Source organism: Suricata suricatta, chromosome 16 (assembly GCF_006229205.1).
Source record: "Suricata suricatta isolate VVHF042 chromosome 16, meerkat_22Aug2017_6uvM2_HiC, whole genome shotgun sequence".
Taxonomy (NCBI): Eukaryota; Metazoa; Chordata; class Mammalia; order Carnivora; family Herpestidae; genus Suricata; species Suricata suricatta.
Window position 1 is genome coordinate 43529330 of NC_043715.1, and position 16291 is coordinate 43545620.

At 43.7% G+C, this 16291-nt stretch overlaps 1 long non-coding RNA gene across 1 annotated transcript; it reads right to left on the reverse strand.

The window, feature by feature from the left end:
- Positions 1-1011: 1011 nt before the first annotated feature.
- LOC115281044 lies at positions 1012-6183 on the reverse strand. The gene is made up of 3 exons (XR_003904042.1): positions 6099-6183; positions 3285-3648; positions 1012-1800 (listed from the first exon to the last, which is right to left on the reverse strand). It is a non-coding gene; the product is annotated as an uncharacterized LOC115281044 (long non-coding RNA).
- Positions 6184-16291: the final 10108 nt, after the last annotated feature.

Genomic DNA, 16291 nt, shown 5'->3' on the forward strand with positions numbered 1-16291 from the left:
TGTTTGTTTGTTTAGGATATCAACTATTTTAAATAAATGATAATTAAGAATTTTAGCACTCTATGTTGTTGCTGCTGATTTGAGAGATCTCATAAGAAATTAAAAAAGAGAGAGCCAGAATCTTGTGTTAATGCTGGGCCAGGTAAACAGGGACTTTGTCTAAAGTAGTGTTACAAAATAAAAATTCAGGCGAGTAAATTTGAATATCTAGTTGAGTTTATTAAACGATTCATGAATCAGGCCACATCCCACCTAGAAAGTCAAACGGAGCTTCTCGAAGTTGTACAAAACCGAAGTTTTTTATAGGAGGGGAGGGGGCAAGGAAGTTGTTAGCAAAACGGATTGTTCTAGGCAAGGTCATCTTCCTTTAGGTGGATAATTGACCCATATGGGTCACCAGGTTTGTCACTGAATATAAAGGGCACCTGGCTTGGGGTACATCAGCCAAACAATTAACCCATGCCTTTGGTTTGAACAAGTGGTGTCTACTACTTGCGGCTAGTAAGGAGACAGAGATAGTCCATGAAGTTCTGTCTCTAACACAAACTTAAGGACCAATTTATACTGCCAGCGCACAACATTCTGGTAGGCTATTCTTGCAATTAAAAAGTGATCACAGGAACTTAAAAAACCTTTGTAATTGTTCAAGCATGACCTAACAGGGGTTTGCTTAACTCTGCAATTTCCCAGGAATGTGATTTTCTTTGTTCCCAGACCTCTGCTCAAGTAACTTTGGTGGGCTTCCAGGAACAGGGAAGTGTTCAAGGACTCATAAAGCTGAAAAACAAACATGCTGGGAGAAACAAGATAGCTGATTTAATTTCTCACTGTGGTCCCTGGTGAGCTAATCCCTAACATAATCTCATTTTTGGGGGCTGGAGAGGGCCCAAGTAACAGTTCACCTCATTGGTGCTCATCAGAAAATTCCTGACTGGTTAATGGTGAAGTTTTGGGGTGTTGGTGGGGTCCAGAGCCAACCGCCAAGAAAGAATTCGTGAAGGCATCTTTGGTGCAAAAGTGATTTTATTAAAGGTTGCGATAAAGGAAGGAGGCTTACAAGATCCTCAAGGTTGGGACAATATTAACCTACCATCTCTTTTGCCCCCAGCAAAGTGTCATCCTTGAGGCAGCTGAGCTCCTAGACGGAGGTCACTCTGCCAGTCTCAAGGACTTGTCAAGGGGCTGTAGGCAGAAAGGGAATTCAATTTTTCGTTTGCCTTAGTTTTCCACATTACCATGGCAAGCATTTAAACCTCTTTGTTCTTGGGTAGCCGGGAGTGTCCCAGGAATATCACACAGATCCCACCTGGGGTGGGGGTGAGGGTGCTGACTTGTGTTTTACCCCTCAGCCTGCCTCATGCTCCTTCATCAGTTAAGACTTACCTTTCTATGGGAGGTTGAAACTACAGTTAAGTTAGGTATTATTAAGCCCTGGCTTGGAGACTTGGATAAGTGACATCATTTGGGGCCTGTGGTTTTCTTTCTAACAGTGGCTTACCCCGGATGCTGACCTGAGACAAGGATGTACGTGTGGGTAGTTTATTTGGCAGGTAGGGGATAGGAAAGTGACAAAGGAGGAATGGAACCCAATACAGAGTGTATCAATGAAGAGATCATCCCTGTGAGCAATGGGGGCTCCGTTCTGTGGGGAACTCTTGAAGACAGTGTGGGTACAAGTTGCCCCATTCAAGGGCCCCTGAAGCTGAGATATTTGTAATCTCTCGCTCCTCATTGTTGGGTACGACTGCAAGTAGCTCCAGCGCTTCTAGCCTGTCTCATGGGTAAGGCCTCAGGCAGAGTCTGTAGGAACAGTAGGCAGAGTTTCTGTTAGATTCATTTACTCCTGTTCTTTTTCTTCTTCTTTTTTTTTAAAATGTTTTATTTATTTTTGATACAGAGAGAGACAAAGCATGAGAGGGGGAGGGGCGGACAGAGAAGGAGACACAGAACCGAAAGCAGGCTCCAGGCTCTGAGCTAGCTGTCAGCACAGAGCCTGACGCGGGGCTCGAACCCACAAACGTGAGATCTGACCTGAGCCGAAGCCGGAGGCTTAACCGACTGAGCCACCCAGGCGCCCCTCTTCTTCTTCTTTTTAAGTTTATTTATTTTGAGAGAGAAAGAGGGAAAGAGAGAGAAACCCAAGCAGGCTCCACACTGTCAGTGCAGAAACCAATGTGGGGCTCAAACTCATAAACAGCGAGATCATGGCCTGAGTTGAAATGAGACACTTGACAGACTGAGCCACCCAGGTGTCCCTTCTTCTTTTTTTATGTTTATTTATTTTGAGAGAGAGAGAGAGCACTAAGCACGGGGTGAGGGGGCGCAGAGAGAGGAGAGAGAGAATTCCAACAGGCCCCATGTTGTCAGCCTGGAGCCCAACAAGGGGCTCCATCTCAGATCATGACTTGAGCTGAAATCAAGAATCAGACACTTAACCTACTACCTACTAAGCCACTCCGGCGCCCCCATTTACTCAGGTTCTATATTTTGCCTGTGAATAAGCCAAAGAGGCTCTGTTTCCACTTCAAGGGGGAAGCAAGAAAGTTAATCATTTTCTGAGTTTTGTCCTATGCCCCAAACATCTGATGACATTCAGTGAGAGCCAGATCCCAAATATGTTCCAGGACACAGCTTTCAAAAACCTCTGCTGACCCCTGGCATCAACACCCCCTACCTTTGTCGCTTTACAAAGTAACACCTATTGTTCATCAGACTCTTCTCTTTGATTGGACCCGATCCTGGATTCCTGAAAAACTGTATACCCTAACCCCCTTTCCGGTGTAAACACTTAACCACAAGTGATGATGACTCATTCTCTTTTTCTTCCTGAGTCTCCCAGACACTCTGTCTGCTGCTCTGTTTGTCACTCACACTATTCAGTGGACTCTGTTTTCATTTTCTCCAGCTCTGTTGGATTTCTGTCGTGCATGAAGCCAACGACCCTCTTGTGGAAGCTCTGTGGAACCGTCCTGTGGGCCCTCAGATCCAGCCTGCCTGCATCGTCCTGACAGCATTCATTTCATAGCATCCAAAGCAGTGCTCTACACATCATAGACAGGACTGGTAGCCTTGTCTTATGGAAATAGCTTTTTAAAAAATTGTAATTCCAGTTGGTCATCATACTAACTGCTGTAGCAGCTGACCTCCCAAATGGCTACCTTCTGCTATTAACTCCTTTTTCTAGTCCCCTTCCTCCTTGGACCAGGGCTAGTCTGGGAGGCTAATAAAATACAGTAGCTTAGTAGTGTGGCGCATCACTGCTAAGATTAAGTTATAAATTATACCTCCTCTGTCTTCAAGGTGTTCTCTCTCACGCACGCGCTCTCACTCTTGCTCTCGCTCTGGCTCTCTCAAATACTTTACTCTGGAAGAAGGTAGTTGCCACGTTGCGAGGATGCCGACGCAGCCTACTCAGAGGCCCATGTAGCAGGGCACTGAAATCTGCCGCCAGCCAGGGAGGAGCTGCTGCTGTCCCGATCCAAGTGGGTCATCTTGGAAGCAGATTCTGCAGCCCTGGTCAGACCTTGAGATGCTGCGAACCTGCTGATAGATTGACTGCAACTGTGTGACACACTCAGCACGCTAGCCAGCTGCTCCCAGATTCTCGTCTTCCAGAAATTGTGCGAGATACTAAACGTTTGTTTTAAGCTGTTGAGTTTGGGAGTAATTGGTTATACAGCAATAGACAACTGATGCTGTGGCAAAAATACTGTAATTGATGTCTTTGGATTTCTTAAAGAAGTCCCTAAACTTGTGAGATTTTTCTTTCAAATCAGAGAGGGTTATCAGTGTTTTCCTCTTGTCTTTCATGATGGAGCAATCATGGCTCTGATAGAGCCAAGTTAGTGGAAAAAAATGTTGGAATAACATTGCAAAATTAGATACAAAACTATTTCATATCCTACAGGGCACAGTTGTGGGCTAAGAGTAGTAGGATGGGGGGTGCTATAAGAGTCCCTTGGGCCTAAACCTAAACTAAAGCAACATCCTTAGTCAAAACAACTCTGTTTAGACCGATCTGCTTATATAGTTGACCTTGAACAATATAGGGATCTTAGGGGTGCTGACCCCCCTCTAAGGAGTTGAAAATCTGGATACAACTTAATTCCCCAAAAACTTAACTACTAATAGTATACTGTTGACTGAAAGCCTTACCAATAACATAAACAAATAACATATATTTTGTATATGTACTATATACTGTATTTTTAGAACAAAGTAAGCTAAAGAAAATGTTATTAAGACAATTGTAAGGAAGAGAAAATACATTTACAGTACTGCACTGTGTTTATTGAAAAAAAATCCACACATCAATGGACCATCCAGTTCAAACATACACTGTTCAAGGGTCAACTGTACTGTCTACTGGGTTTTGTTTTTTAATGTTTATTCATTTGAGAGAGAAGGGGAGGTGCAAAGAGAGAGGGAAACACAGAATCCAAAACAGGCTCCAGGCTCTGAGCTGTCAGCACGGAGCCCAACACAGGTTTGAACCCACATAACAGGAGATCATGACCTGAACTGAATTTGGATACTTAAGTGGCAGCCTGCTAGGAGAAGGGGGTAGGCACTTACTTCTAACTTTAGCCCATTCTCTTCTGTAATGAAGAAGTTTGGTCCTCAGGGTGCCTATTTGCAATTTATTTCTCTTTTGTCAGACTAAGTTCTACCTGGGAGGCACTTAGAGCAAGAGCCTCAGAAGAATGCACTCTGTTTAAAACATTTTTTTTAATGTTTTATTTATTTTTGATACAGAGAGAGACAGAGCATGAGAGGGGGAGGGGCAGAGAGAGAAGGAGACACAGAACCGAAAGCAGGCTCCAGGCTCTGAGCTAGCTGTCAGCACAGAGCCGGACGCGGGGCTCGAACCCATGAACGTGAGATCTGACCTGAGCCCAAGTCGGAGGCTTAACCGACTGAGCCACCCAGGCGCCCCAAATGTACTCTGTTTAAACTAGAATATTCCAGGATCCATGGGTCTGTGTCAGGTACACGGCCCAGATCCAAACATTGGTGTGGGGTTCCCAGTTAGTTCCTATGCCAATTGACAGCTCTTGGTGTCTGGTATGCCAGAGAGAAGCAGGTACCTCAGTTCCTGGGGGCTTGGCGCTCAGTCAGCTAGAGTAATTGCAAGTATGGGTAGCCTGCTGGCCTCCCTCCCCTGGTTGGGAGAGGTGCCTTCATCCTGCAGAGTAAATGATTCATGCATGTGCACTCTGCTCCAGGCCCTGGATTGTGCCTAAAGAGACTTTGAAGTGATGATTGGACCCAGGCCATGTTCTAACCACGTGACCATCTGCCAGGAGCCCCAAACTGCCACCACTGAATCACTGCCGCCCCTGTCCTCTAACGGGAAAGGGCAAGAAACAGACCCAAAGCCAGGGATTTCCCTCTCTCTGAATGAAGAATGCAGGCCCCTTGCTCACAGGATTCCTGGCCGTAACTGGGTGAAGGGCTCCCTTCGCCAAAGCTCACAGGTGTTCCTTATTCCTGAGACGGCTTGCTAGGAGATCACACTAGCACTTCATTTTCCACATCATCCTATTCCCATTTGTAGTGAAGAACTCTGGCCCTCCATGAGTCTATTTGCACCCCTTTGCTCTATTTTCAAAAAAGTTCCTCTCTGGGGTCCATTCCATATAGTCTCTCGGAGGAATGTACTTGGTGTTCAGCTGGGGATCGTAGTTCCATCCTTGGGACTGTGCAATAGGTTTGGTCACAGGGCACATGGCAAGTTGGTGTCAACACCATACAGGCATTTAGAGGCCTAGGGCATTGGAAGAGCCCATAACATCTGCACTTAGGCTGGGCCAGAGGACTGGGAAGGGAGCTGGCCCTTCTTGGCTGAGGGGACATGAAGTTACACATCCCCTTTCCAAATTGTTCCCATTCCCATTGGAAACATTGAACTTTGGCCCTCCTTATGGCCACTCCCTTCCAATGGCTCTATGTCTAACTATATCCCTGTTTAGACTTAGGAGCCATGGAGCTGTCATTTACTAAACCCATGCCAGGTCATAGATTTTCACACAAGCCTGTGCATGGTGGAGGTGGGCCCCAAGCAAGGCAGCCCAGCTCCTGCTGATGGCAGGACTTACATTTATTCAGACTTGGTTTTACCTTCCATCTGGGGCACAGAGCAGCCAGCAGGACCACAAGCATCCAGAGTGGGTAGAGGTCACCACCACAAGGGTGCCAAGGCATGACAACCCTGTGTATCAAGGCAGTGTCGTAGCAACCTCAGTGACCCAGCAAAGCCATTATGAGCTCATGTGTGGCAACCATGGCATTGACCTGAGCAGTGCTGTGCTCTTTCAGCATACTCATCAGTAGCAACAGTGACAGTTTGGGCTGGCAGGACTAGGTCCATAACAGCCCCAAGGACAGTGGCAGAAGGCAGAAACTAGCAAACAGGGTGGAACCCATTGGGACAGCACCTGGTGTTTGCCTGCTTACCAGTTCACTTCTCCCAGCATGTTTGGAGGATTCAAGTGCCTCACATGTGTACCCTCACGTGAAATGGATATGCATGGTCTGATGTGTTGAAGAAAGCCAGGAATAACCTATAATAAGGATGTACTGAGTCAAGATGCTGGCCAGTGTGCAATATGCCTGGAAGAAATTCAGAGGGAGGTACTAGAACAGGGTTACGTTTTCTATTCATATATCATTAAGGTTTCATGGGTTTAAAATAAATACTTCTTGGGGGCAAGATGGCGGAGAAGTAGGAAGCTCTGTAATTTTTGCCCTCCCACATCTATCAATCTAAAAAGGACTGAAGCCACAATACTCTGATCTGCAAGAGTCTGGGAGGAAAAGACAGAGTCCACTACAAAGACAGTCTCATAGGTGCATGAGTGAATGCAAACTGGGGAAGATAAAAACAGGCTGGGATCTGTAGGCTTGGGGGGGGTGGGGAGAACTCCCCTCCATGGCGAGCTGCAGAGAGAGGAGGGGAAGAGAAAGAGAGGCTGAAAAATGTTCATAGAGCTGTCTCTAGAGAAGAGAAAAACCTCGGCCTGGGACAGAGAAGGGTCCTATCCCATCTATAACCTCAGGGCACGGGGAGAGAGATCCTTCCTCTCTAGTTTGCGTGATTTCCTTGGGCTCAGTGTCACAATCCCAGGTGGCGCCAGGAGAAACTGCTCCCCTACTCCCCCTATTCGATTCCCTACCACCCCCCCCTGCCCCAGCTAGGAAGCCGCTAGGCTTGCGGGAGTACATTTTGGAGGGTTATCATTAAAGTGTGTGGACTAGGATGCGGAAATAAGGTGGGGCTTGGAAAATGCAACTTGGCCTGCCCACAGCACAGGAAGATCAGACCCAAAAGAGTGGGTTGCAACGCTTGGTTTGAGAAGGGATTGGGACACTGCCATTCTTCTCCCCACAACCACCAAGGCAGGGCCTCGGGGATAAGCCTGTGGGACCAGCAGTGGAGGCAAGACCTACCTACACCAAACCACGTCCATCCATGCTGCAGAGCTGCCTTTACCCCACCCCTCACCCCACCCCTGCCCCCAGAGCCCGGGAAAGACCAACACTGATATCAATTCTTGCTATTCAGATATATTTTCCCTTATCTCATTCTTATCTCTCCCCTCTGCTGGACTGGGCATGTGGGACATTGGTTTGCTAAATAGTCATACTTACTCCATTCTCTTGATACTACCTTCTTTTCTCTCTCTCTCTGGAATAATCAGACTATATATGTTCTTTGGGTAACATTATCTTCATTTTCTTTTCTCCTTACCTCCTACCATATTCTCCTCTTTCTCTCACTGAATTAAGCCTTTTAGTCTCTCTGCCTGGTCAACGTTCAATTTCACTTCCTCCACACCCCTGTCACTTCTCTCTTTGTAGATACTTTTTCAACAGCACTGCCTCCACTCTACTCTATTTGTAGCTGCGATTTCTGGTTTTATGCTTTTAGACTGTCCTTTGTCTTTCGTTTTTTTGTCTTCTCCCTTTTTTTTTTCTTTCCCCATTTGGTTTGCTTGTTTGTTTGATTTGTCTGTGCATTTGCATGCTTTTGTTCCCTGTGTGTTTGTCTGTTTTCTTTTTCAGGGCTACCTCAAGAAACAACCCAAAGTACACATGGTGGAGAGTCCTAAATATCACTGAGTAGGGAAATAGAATAACCAAAGGCACAACAAGAGAAAACGAGAGACACCATTAAAAGAACACTTCCTGAACAGACAGGCCCTAGACATTCAATGAGCCTCCTTTAACATAGCAATACTAACAGGTGCCCAGTACATAACGAGCTTTTAAAACTTGCAAGAGATGGAAAGTTAGCCAAAGTGATGAAATGGAAGAACTCTGTTCTAAAGAAAGTCCAGGAAGAAGTCACAGCTACAGAACTGCTCAAAACAGATATAAGCAACATAATGGAGCAAGAATTTAGAACAATTGTCATAAAATTAATCACTGGACTTGAAAAAAGCATGGAAGACATCAGAGAAGCTATTGATACAAAGGCTAGGGACCTTCAAAATAGCTGTGATGAGTTTTAAAAATGCTATAAATGAGGTGCATAATAAAATGGAGGCTGCCACTACATGGATTGAAGAGGCAGATAAAAGAATAGGTGAATTAGAAGACACAATTATAGAAAAAGAGGAAGCCAAGAAAAAGAGATAGAAATTGATACAGGAACACAAAAGGAGAATTCACGACCTGAGTGATACAATCAAACGGAACAATATCCATATCATAGGAATTCCTGAAGAAGAAGAAAGAGGAAAAGGTCCTGAAGGGGTTCTTGATCAAAATTATAGCTGAGAACTTCCCCAATCTGGGGAAGGAAATAGTTATTGAAATCCAAGAGGCGCAGAGAACTCATCTCAGATGTAACTTGAATCCTCCTTCAGCACAAAATATCATAGTGAAACTGGCAAAATATAAGGATAAAGAGAGAAATCTGAAAACATCTAGGGACAAAAGGGTCCTCACGTACAAAGGGAGACCTGTCAGAGTGGTTACAGACCTGTCTAGTGAAACTGCAGGCCAGGAAGGAATGGCAGGAAATCTTCAATGTGACGAACAGGAAAAACATGCAGCCAAGAATTCTTTATCCAGCAAGCCTGTCATTCAAAATAGGGGAGATAAAGGTTTTCTGAAATAAAATAAATACTTCTTGGCCTGAGCATCATTCAGATACTGTAACAAATTCCCATATTTATATTTTATTCTTTTCTTTTCAAGATGCTTGAATCCGAGGGGCTCAGAGGATCTTCAATGGCAAAACAAAAACAACAACATAGGTCTACTTGGCCAGAAACCTGAGTTCTGCAAGACTCATGCAGAGATCAACAAGCATACAGGGAAAACTATCTTGATGAAGAGCCAGGGACCCTTTGGCCAAACATCTGCCACAGTCACAATGACTAGACCAGAATCCCAATTGGAAAGCCCAGAATATGATTATAAGGCAATCACATGGCATGGACCCCAGCGTGGGCTCAGAGGTAAAATAGAGCAAAGGAGTGAAAATGGATGGGGGAGGCCAGAGTTCTGAATCAGGGATAGTGATGTGACATGACTAGCCTGGTCTTCCCAGCTTGCTGACTGACTTAGGAAGGAGAAACAGCTGTGGGCTTTGGCAAACAGTGCCAAAGTTCCACCTGTAGGCCCCATCAGCAAGAAACCTGCCCCCGTTCTTCCTTTAGAATCAGAGGGAAAGACCTGGCTCTGGGTATGTTTCCTGCCCTTCCCCATCAGTACATAGGGTTGCAGTGATACAGCTGCAGCAGAGATGTGCTCCCAGAATATGAAAATGTTTGGAAGCAGGTCTTGGTGCCAGATTTCATCCAAAGGTACGTTCTGTGCTGATCAGATACTGGACCATCCTGCCCCCATGAAAACCTGCTGTTCTTCAAAATGAAGGGATCTCCATTACTGAGGGAAGGGAGGCCCAGTGAATACCCATGCTCATGCATACCCTAGCCAGCTAAGCAAAACCATGTGCTCAGGAAGAGAATGGCCAGGTTTCACCTGTGATAATATATCCACATACCTTCAGTTTCCTCAGGAACTGACTGGGAAACTGGCACAATTTATTCAGCATGGCCCCTGGAACATGAACAGAGACCTAGCTAGGAAAGCGGCCTTGGGATGTGCATGAGTAGAAGCAGTGCCAAAGTTCTGCATCCCCAAAGGGCTGGCATTCATCAACAAAAATATATCTTAATCAACTCTCAATCCAGACAGGAGGTAAGCTCCATTACTAAAACCTCTGGGTTACTCAGGCAAGGAAAGAATCATGAAAACAGCAAGGGTGAAACAATCCTTAACATACAAAAGAAGACGAATCAGGTTTGCAGCAGACCTATCCACAGAAACTTGGCAGACCAGAAAAGAGCAGCAGGATATATTCAATGTGCTAAATCAGAAAAATATGCAGCCAAGAATTCTTTATTCAGCAAGGCTATCATTCAAAATAGAAGGAGAGATAAACAGTTTCCTAGACAAAAAGGAGTTCCTGACCACTAAGCCAGCCCTGAAAGAAATTTTAAGGGGGAATCTCTAAGGGGAGAAAAGAGAAGAAAAACCAAAAGCAACAAAGTCTAGAAAGTCCAGACCACAATGCTATGAAATTCAAAATCAACCACAAGAAAAAATTTGGAAAGATAACAAATACTTGGAAACTAAACAATATCCTACTAAAGAACAAATGGGTTAAACAAGAAGTTAAGGAGGAAATTAAGCACGTGGAAGCCAATGAAAATGATAACGCAACAATCCAAAATCTCTGGGACACAGCAAAGGCAGTCATAAGAGGGAAGTATATAGCAACCCAGGTCTTCCTAAAGAAAGAAAAAAGGTCTCAGATACACAACCTAACCTTACATCTTAAAGAGCTGGAAAAAGAACGGCAAATAAAATATAAAACCAGCAGAAGACAGGAAATAATAAAGATTAGAACAAAAATCAATGCTATTGAAACAAAAAATACAGTAGAACATATCAATGATACCAGAAGCTAGCTCTTTGAAAGAATTAATGAAGTTGATAAACCACTAGCCAGTCTGATCAAAAAGAAAAAGGAAAGGACCAAATAAATAAAATCAAGAATGAAAGAGGAGAGATCACAACTAACACAGTGGAAATAAAAACAATAAGAAAATACTATGAGCAATTATATGCCAATAAAATGGCCAACCTGGAAGAAATGGACAAATTCCTAGAAACATATAAACTAACCAAAATTGAAACAGAAAGGAATAGAAAATTTGAACAGACCCATAACCAGTAAAGAAATCAAGTTAGTAATAAAAAATCTCCCAAAAAAGAAGAGTCTGGGGCAAGATGGCTTTCCAGGGGAATTCTACTAAACATTTAAGAAAGAGTTAACACCTATTCTCTTGAAGCTTTTCGAAAAAATAGAAATGGAAGGAAGACTTCCAAACTCTTGCTATGAAGTCAGCATTACCTTGATTCCAAAACCAGACAAAGACCCCACTAAAAAAGAGAACTATAGACCAATCTCCTTAATCCTTGACAAGATATTAGCAAAAATCCTCAACAAGATATTAGCCAACTGGATCCAACAATACATCTACAAAATTATTTACCATGACCAAGTGGTTCTTGTCACTTGGCCCAGGTCCTTGTCCTGGGACTCAGGGCTGGTTCAATATCTGCAAAACAATGTGTTCATTGATAGTGTTCAATGTGATGCTTCATCGCATCAATAAAAGAAAGGACAAGAACCACATGATCCTCTCAATAGATGCAAAAAAGGCATTCGACAAAATACAGCATCATTTCTTGGTAAAAACCCTTAAGAAAGTAGGGATAGAAGGATCATACCTTGAGATCATAAAAGCCATATATGAAAGTCCTAACACTAATATCATCCTCAATGGGTCAGGAAGACGACAGGGATATCCACTCTTGCCACTGTTATTCAACATAGTATTAGGAGTCTTGGCCTCAGCAATCAGACAACACAAAGATATAAAATCGGTCAGGAGGAGGTCAAACTTTCACTCTTTGCAGATGACATGAAACTTTATATGACAACTCCAAAGATTAAACCAAAAAACTGCTAGAACTGATCCAGGAATTCAGCAAAGTGGCAGGATATGAAATCAATGCACAGAAATCATTTGCATTCCTATACACGAACAATGAAGCAACAGAAAAAGAAATCAAGGAAACTATCCCATTTACAATTGCATGAAAAACCATAAAATACCTAGGAGTAAACATAACCAATGAGGTGAAAAATCTATACACTGAAAACTATAGAAAACTGATGAAGGAAATTGAAGAAGACACACAAAAAAATGGGAAAATATTCCACATTTCTGGATAGGAAGAACAAATATTGTTGAAATGTCAATACTACCCAAAGCATTCTACATATTCAATGCAATCCCTATCAAAATAACACAAGCATTCTTTACAGAGCTAGAACAAACAATTCTTAAATTTGCATAAAATCAGAAAAGACCCCGAATAGCCAAAGCAACCTTGGAAAAGAAAACCAAAGCAGGAGGCCTCACAATCCCAGACTTCAAGCTGTATTACAAAACTGTAATCATCAAGAGAGTATGGTACTGGCACAAGAATAGATACTCAGATCAATGGAACAGAATGGAGAACCCAGAAATGGACCCACAAATGTATGGCCAACTCATCCTTGACAAAGTAGGAAAGAATATTCAATGGAATAAAGATAGTCTCTTCAGCAAATGGTGCTGGGAAAACTGGACAGCGACATGCAGAAAAATGAACCTGGACCACTTTCTTACACCATACACAAAAATACACTCAAAATGGACGAAAGTCCTAAATGTAAGATAGGAAGCCATCAAAATCCTCGAGGAGAAAGCAGGCAAGGATCTCTTTGACCTTGGCCGCAGCAACTTACTCAACACGTCTCTGGAGGCAAGGGAAACAAAAGCAAAAATGAACTATTGGGACCTCATAAAAATAAAAAGCTTCTGCACAGTGAAGGAAACAATCAGCAAAATAAAAGACAACTGACAGAATGGGAGAAGATATTTGCAAATGACATATCAGATAAAGGGTTGGTATCCAAAATCTATAGAGAACTTATCAAACTCAACACCCAAAAACCAATAATCCAATGAAGAAACGGGCTAAAGACATGAACAGACACTTCTCCAAAGAAGAGATCCAGATGGCCAACAGACACATGAAACAATGCTCAACATCACTCATCTGGGAAATACAAATCAAAACCACATTAAGATACTACCTCACACCTGTCAGAATGACTAACATTAACAACTTGAGCAACAACAGATGTTGGCGAGGATGCAGAGAAAGAGGATCTCTTTTGCACTGCTGGTGGGAATGCAAACTGGTGCAGCCACTCTGGAAAACAGTATGGAGATTCCTCAAAAAATTAAAAATAGAATCACCCAATGACCCAGCAATTGCACTACCAGGTATTTATCCAAGGGATATAAGTGTGCTGTTTCAAAGGTACACATGCACCCCAATGTTTATAGCAGCACTATCAACAATAGCCAAAGTATGGAAAGAGCCTAAATGTCCAATAATGAATGAATGGATAAAGAAGATGTGGTATATAGATACAATCGAGTGTTACTCAGCAACTAAAAAGAATGAAATTTTACCATTTGCACCTACATGGATGGAACTAGAGGGTATCATGCTAAGTGAAATTAACCAGTTAGAGAAAGACAAATATCATATGACTTCACTCATATGAGGACTCTAAGATACAAAACAGATGAACATAAATGAAAGGAAGCAAAAAATATATAAGAACAGGTAGGGGGACAAAAAACTTAACAGACTCTTAAATATGGAGAACAAATGGTTACTGGAGAGATTGTGGGAGGGGGGTGGGCTAAATGGGTAAGAGGAGTTAAGGAATCTACTCTTGCACTCTATGCTAACTAACTTGGATGTAAATTAAAAAAATAAAAATTAATAAAAGAAAATATTTAGAAAAGAATAAATAAAACCTCTGAGTTAGCCTACACAAAAGAATTCTCCACCAGGCACCTATGGATGTTCTAGTAGGCCTGGTGATGTCCACAAAGTCTGAAACCCAACTGCAGAGTGCCTGTGACCAAACTTATTGCACACTCACCAGGATTGCACCAGATTCCAAGCTTAATGGGAAAGGATAGGATTCTGAGACAAGGGCTATGAAACAATTCCAGAGAGACGCTTGTATCTGAAGAGGAGAAATTACTTACTATAGCTGTAATAGCCTACTAAGCAACAAGAGCTCAGGGGCAAGAGAATCAATTGTCCTTTGGGACATCAGATACTCAGAGCCCTCCACTGGCTCAGGAACTGACTGGAAACTCACAATCCTTGTAACTCAGTTGTATATGGGAGAGTCACATGGTCTCAGTGTGTGAAGAGACCAAATTAGAAAATCAGCAGCAATGGGAGAGGAATGACTACAATGTGAGTCAGAGCTTTCCATTCAAATGGTAACAGGGGAAATTGAGGAAGAAGACCTCTACCTTCCCTTCCTTTTGTCCCACACAGTAGGTGGGATCCGCCACTAACCTCTCGCTTACCTACCCACAAGCAGTCTCCCTGGGTACCTTGATATAGCTTAGGCCACATCATTCTGAAACCAAATTGAGAAGGGTCCAATGCAATATCTCTGTTACCAACCCAAGGACACCATGAAACCCGCAAAATGAAAAAAGAAGATATTACTCTAAGACTCTTGGAATAGTCTCCCTGCAAACCATCTTTCATCAAAAGGACTAAGGGGCGGCAGTGGAGACACACACTGCCAGAGTTGTTCTTCACGCACAAAATTTGGAAAATGTTGAGAATGAAGCACCCAGGGCAATCTCCTATCAACTGGGTTGCATCTGGAATAAGAAAGGCCTATGGGCTTTGCCACGGGAGCCCCCTGAACAATTGCACCTGAGCGCCCTGTCAGCAGGGAGCCTGCATTCTTTCTTTGGGAGCCAGTGAGTTCTGGATTATTCTATTCCTGCCATATTACCCATCAGTTTAGGGAGGCAGGAGTGCATGAGCAGTAGCTTTTGGGTTCTAAGGGCTCTTGCTCAGGAATCTGCAACAAGGACTTGGTTCCCTAATTTCTGGCAAGAGCTCTTCCAATGCTGACCCTTCCTGGTTCATACTGCCCATGTGTAAATTGTCTGCTTCACAGAATGAAAGCAAGTTAATCATCACGTCAGTGAGGCAAGCTGGCTCTCCTTCACCCTGCATAGCAGAGGAGGCCAAGCACCAAGCACTTAGGGACTAAAGACCTTCTTTCAGGGCTGGTGATATGTAGGACTGTATCTGGACAAGAGAAAAACCTCAAAGCAGGACGGGAGGGATACTATCATCCCATCTCTATCTGTGGGGCTTTCTTTGGACTGGGGCTGCTTGCCCTTTTCCCGTGCCTGGGGATGAGGGGAGTCCCTTCAGGTTCAATGGTACCTCAGGGGCACAGTCAGCATTAGGAGGAACCAGTCCCAGGCCCTGAAGTGCTATGGCTAGCAGGATTACATTTCAGGTGGCGTCATTAATGCACGCGGAGTGGGAGCTTGGGTCATAGGAGATGGCCCACCTCATCTGTGCTAGCAGCACAGTGAGGATGGATTCAAAGGAGTGATTTGGGACACCTGGTCCCTGGAGAAGGGACTGAGGTCATCATTTTTCTCTCCACAGCCAAGGTGAGGCCTCCAGGACTGGTCCTCAGGGCTCACAATGGGGGCGGGACCTGCCTACACCAAACCATGCCCATCCTCAATGGGTAGCTGCTTATCTGCTGGACCTGGATAGATGCTGGGGAAACAGATAGCCCCTCCTCCAGACCAGCACTGCTGCATTACTTGGATTAACTCTAGGTCAATTCAGATACATTCTCACTTTTCTCCTTATATCTTCCCTCCTCTAGGCTGGTTACTCTGGTTACTGGTTTGCTTAAACAGACATACTTAACCCACCCTTTTGATGCATGTTCTGCACCTCCTTCTTTACGTGTCTTTCTCTCTCTCTCTGGAAAAATCAGGCCATATAGTTTCTCTGGGTAACATTATCTTCATTTCTTTCTCTTCACCCTCTTCCGTATTCTCCTTTTTCTCTCTCTGGATTAAGCCGTTTAGTCTCTCTGCCTGATCAATGTTCATTTTCTCTTCCTCCCCACCCCTGTCACTTCTCTCTTTGTATATGCTCTTCCATCAGCACCACCTCCACCCTGCTCTTTATTTGTAGCTGGGGTTTCTGGTTTTATGCTTTTAGACGGGTCTTTTGTTTGTTTGTTTTTTGTCTGTTCACTTGTTTGATTTGTTTGTGTGTTTGCATG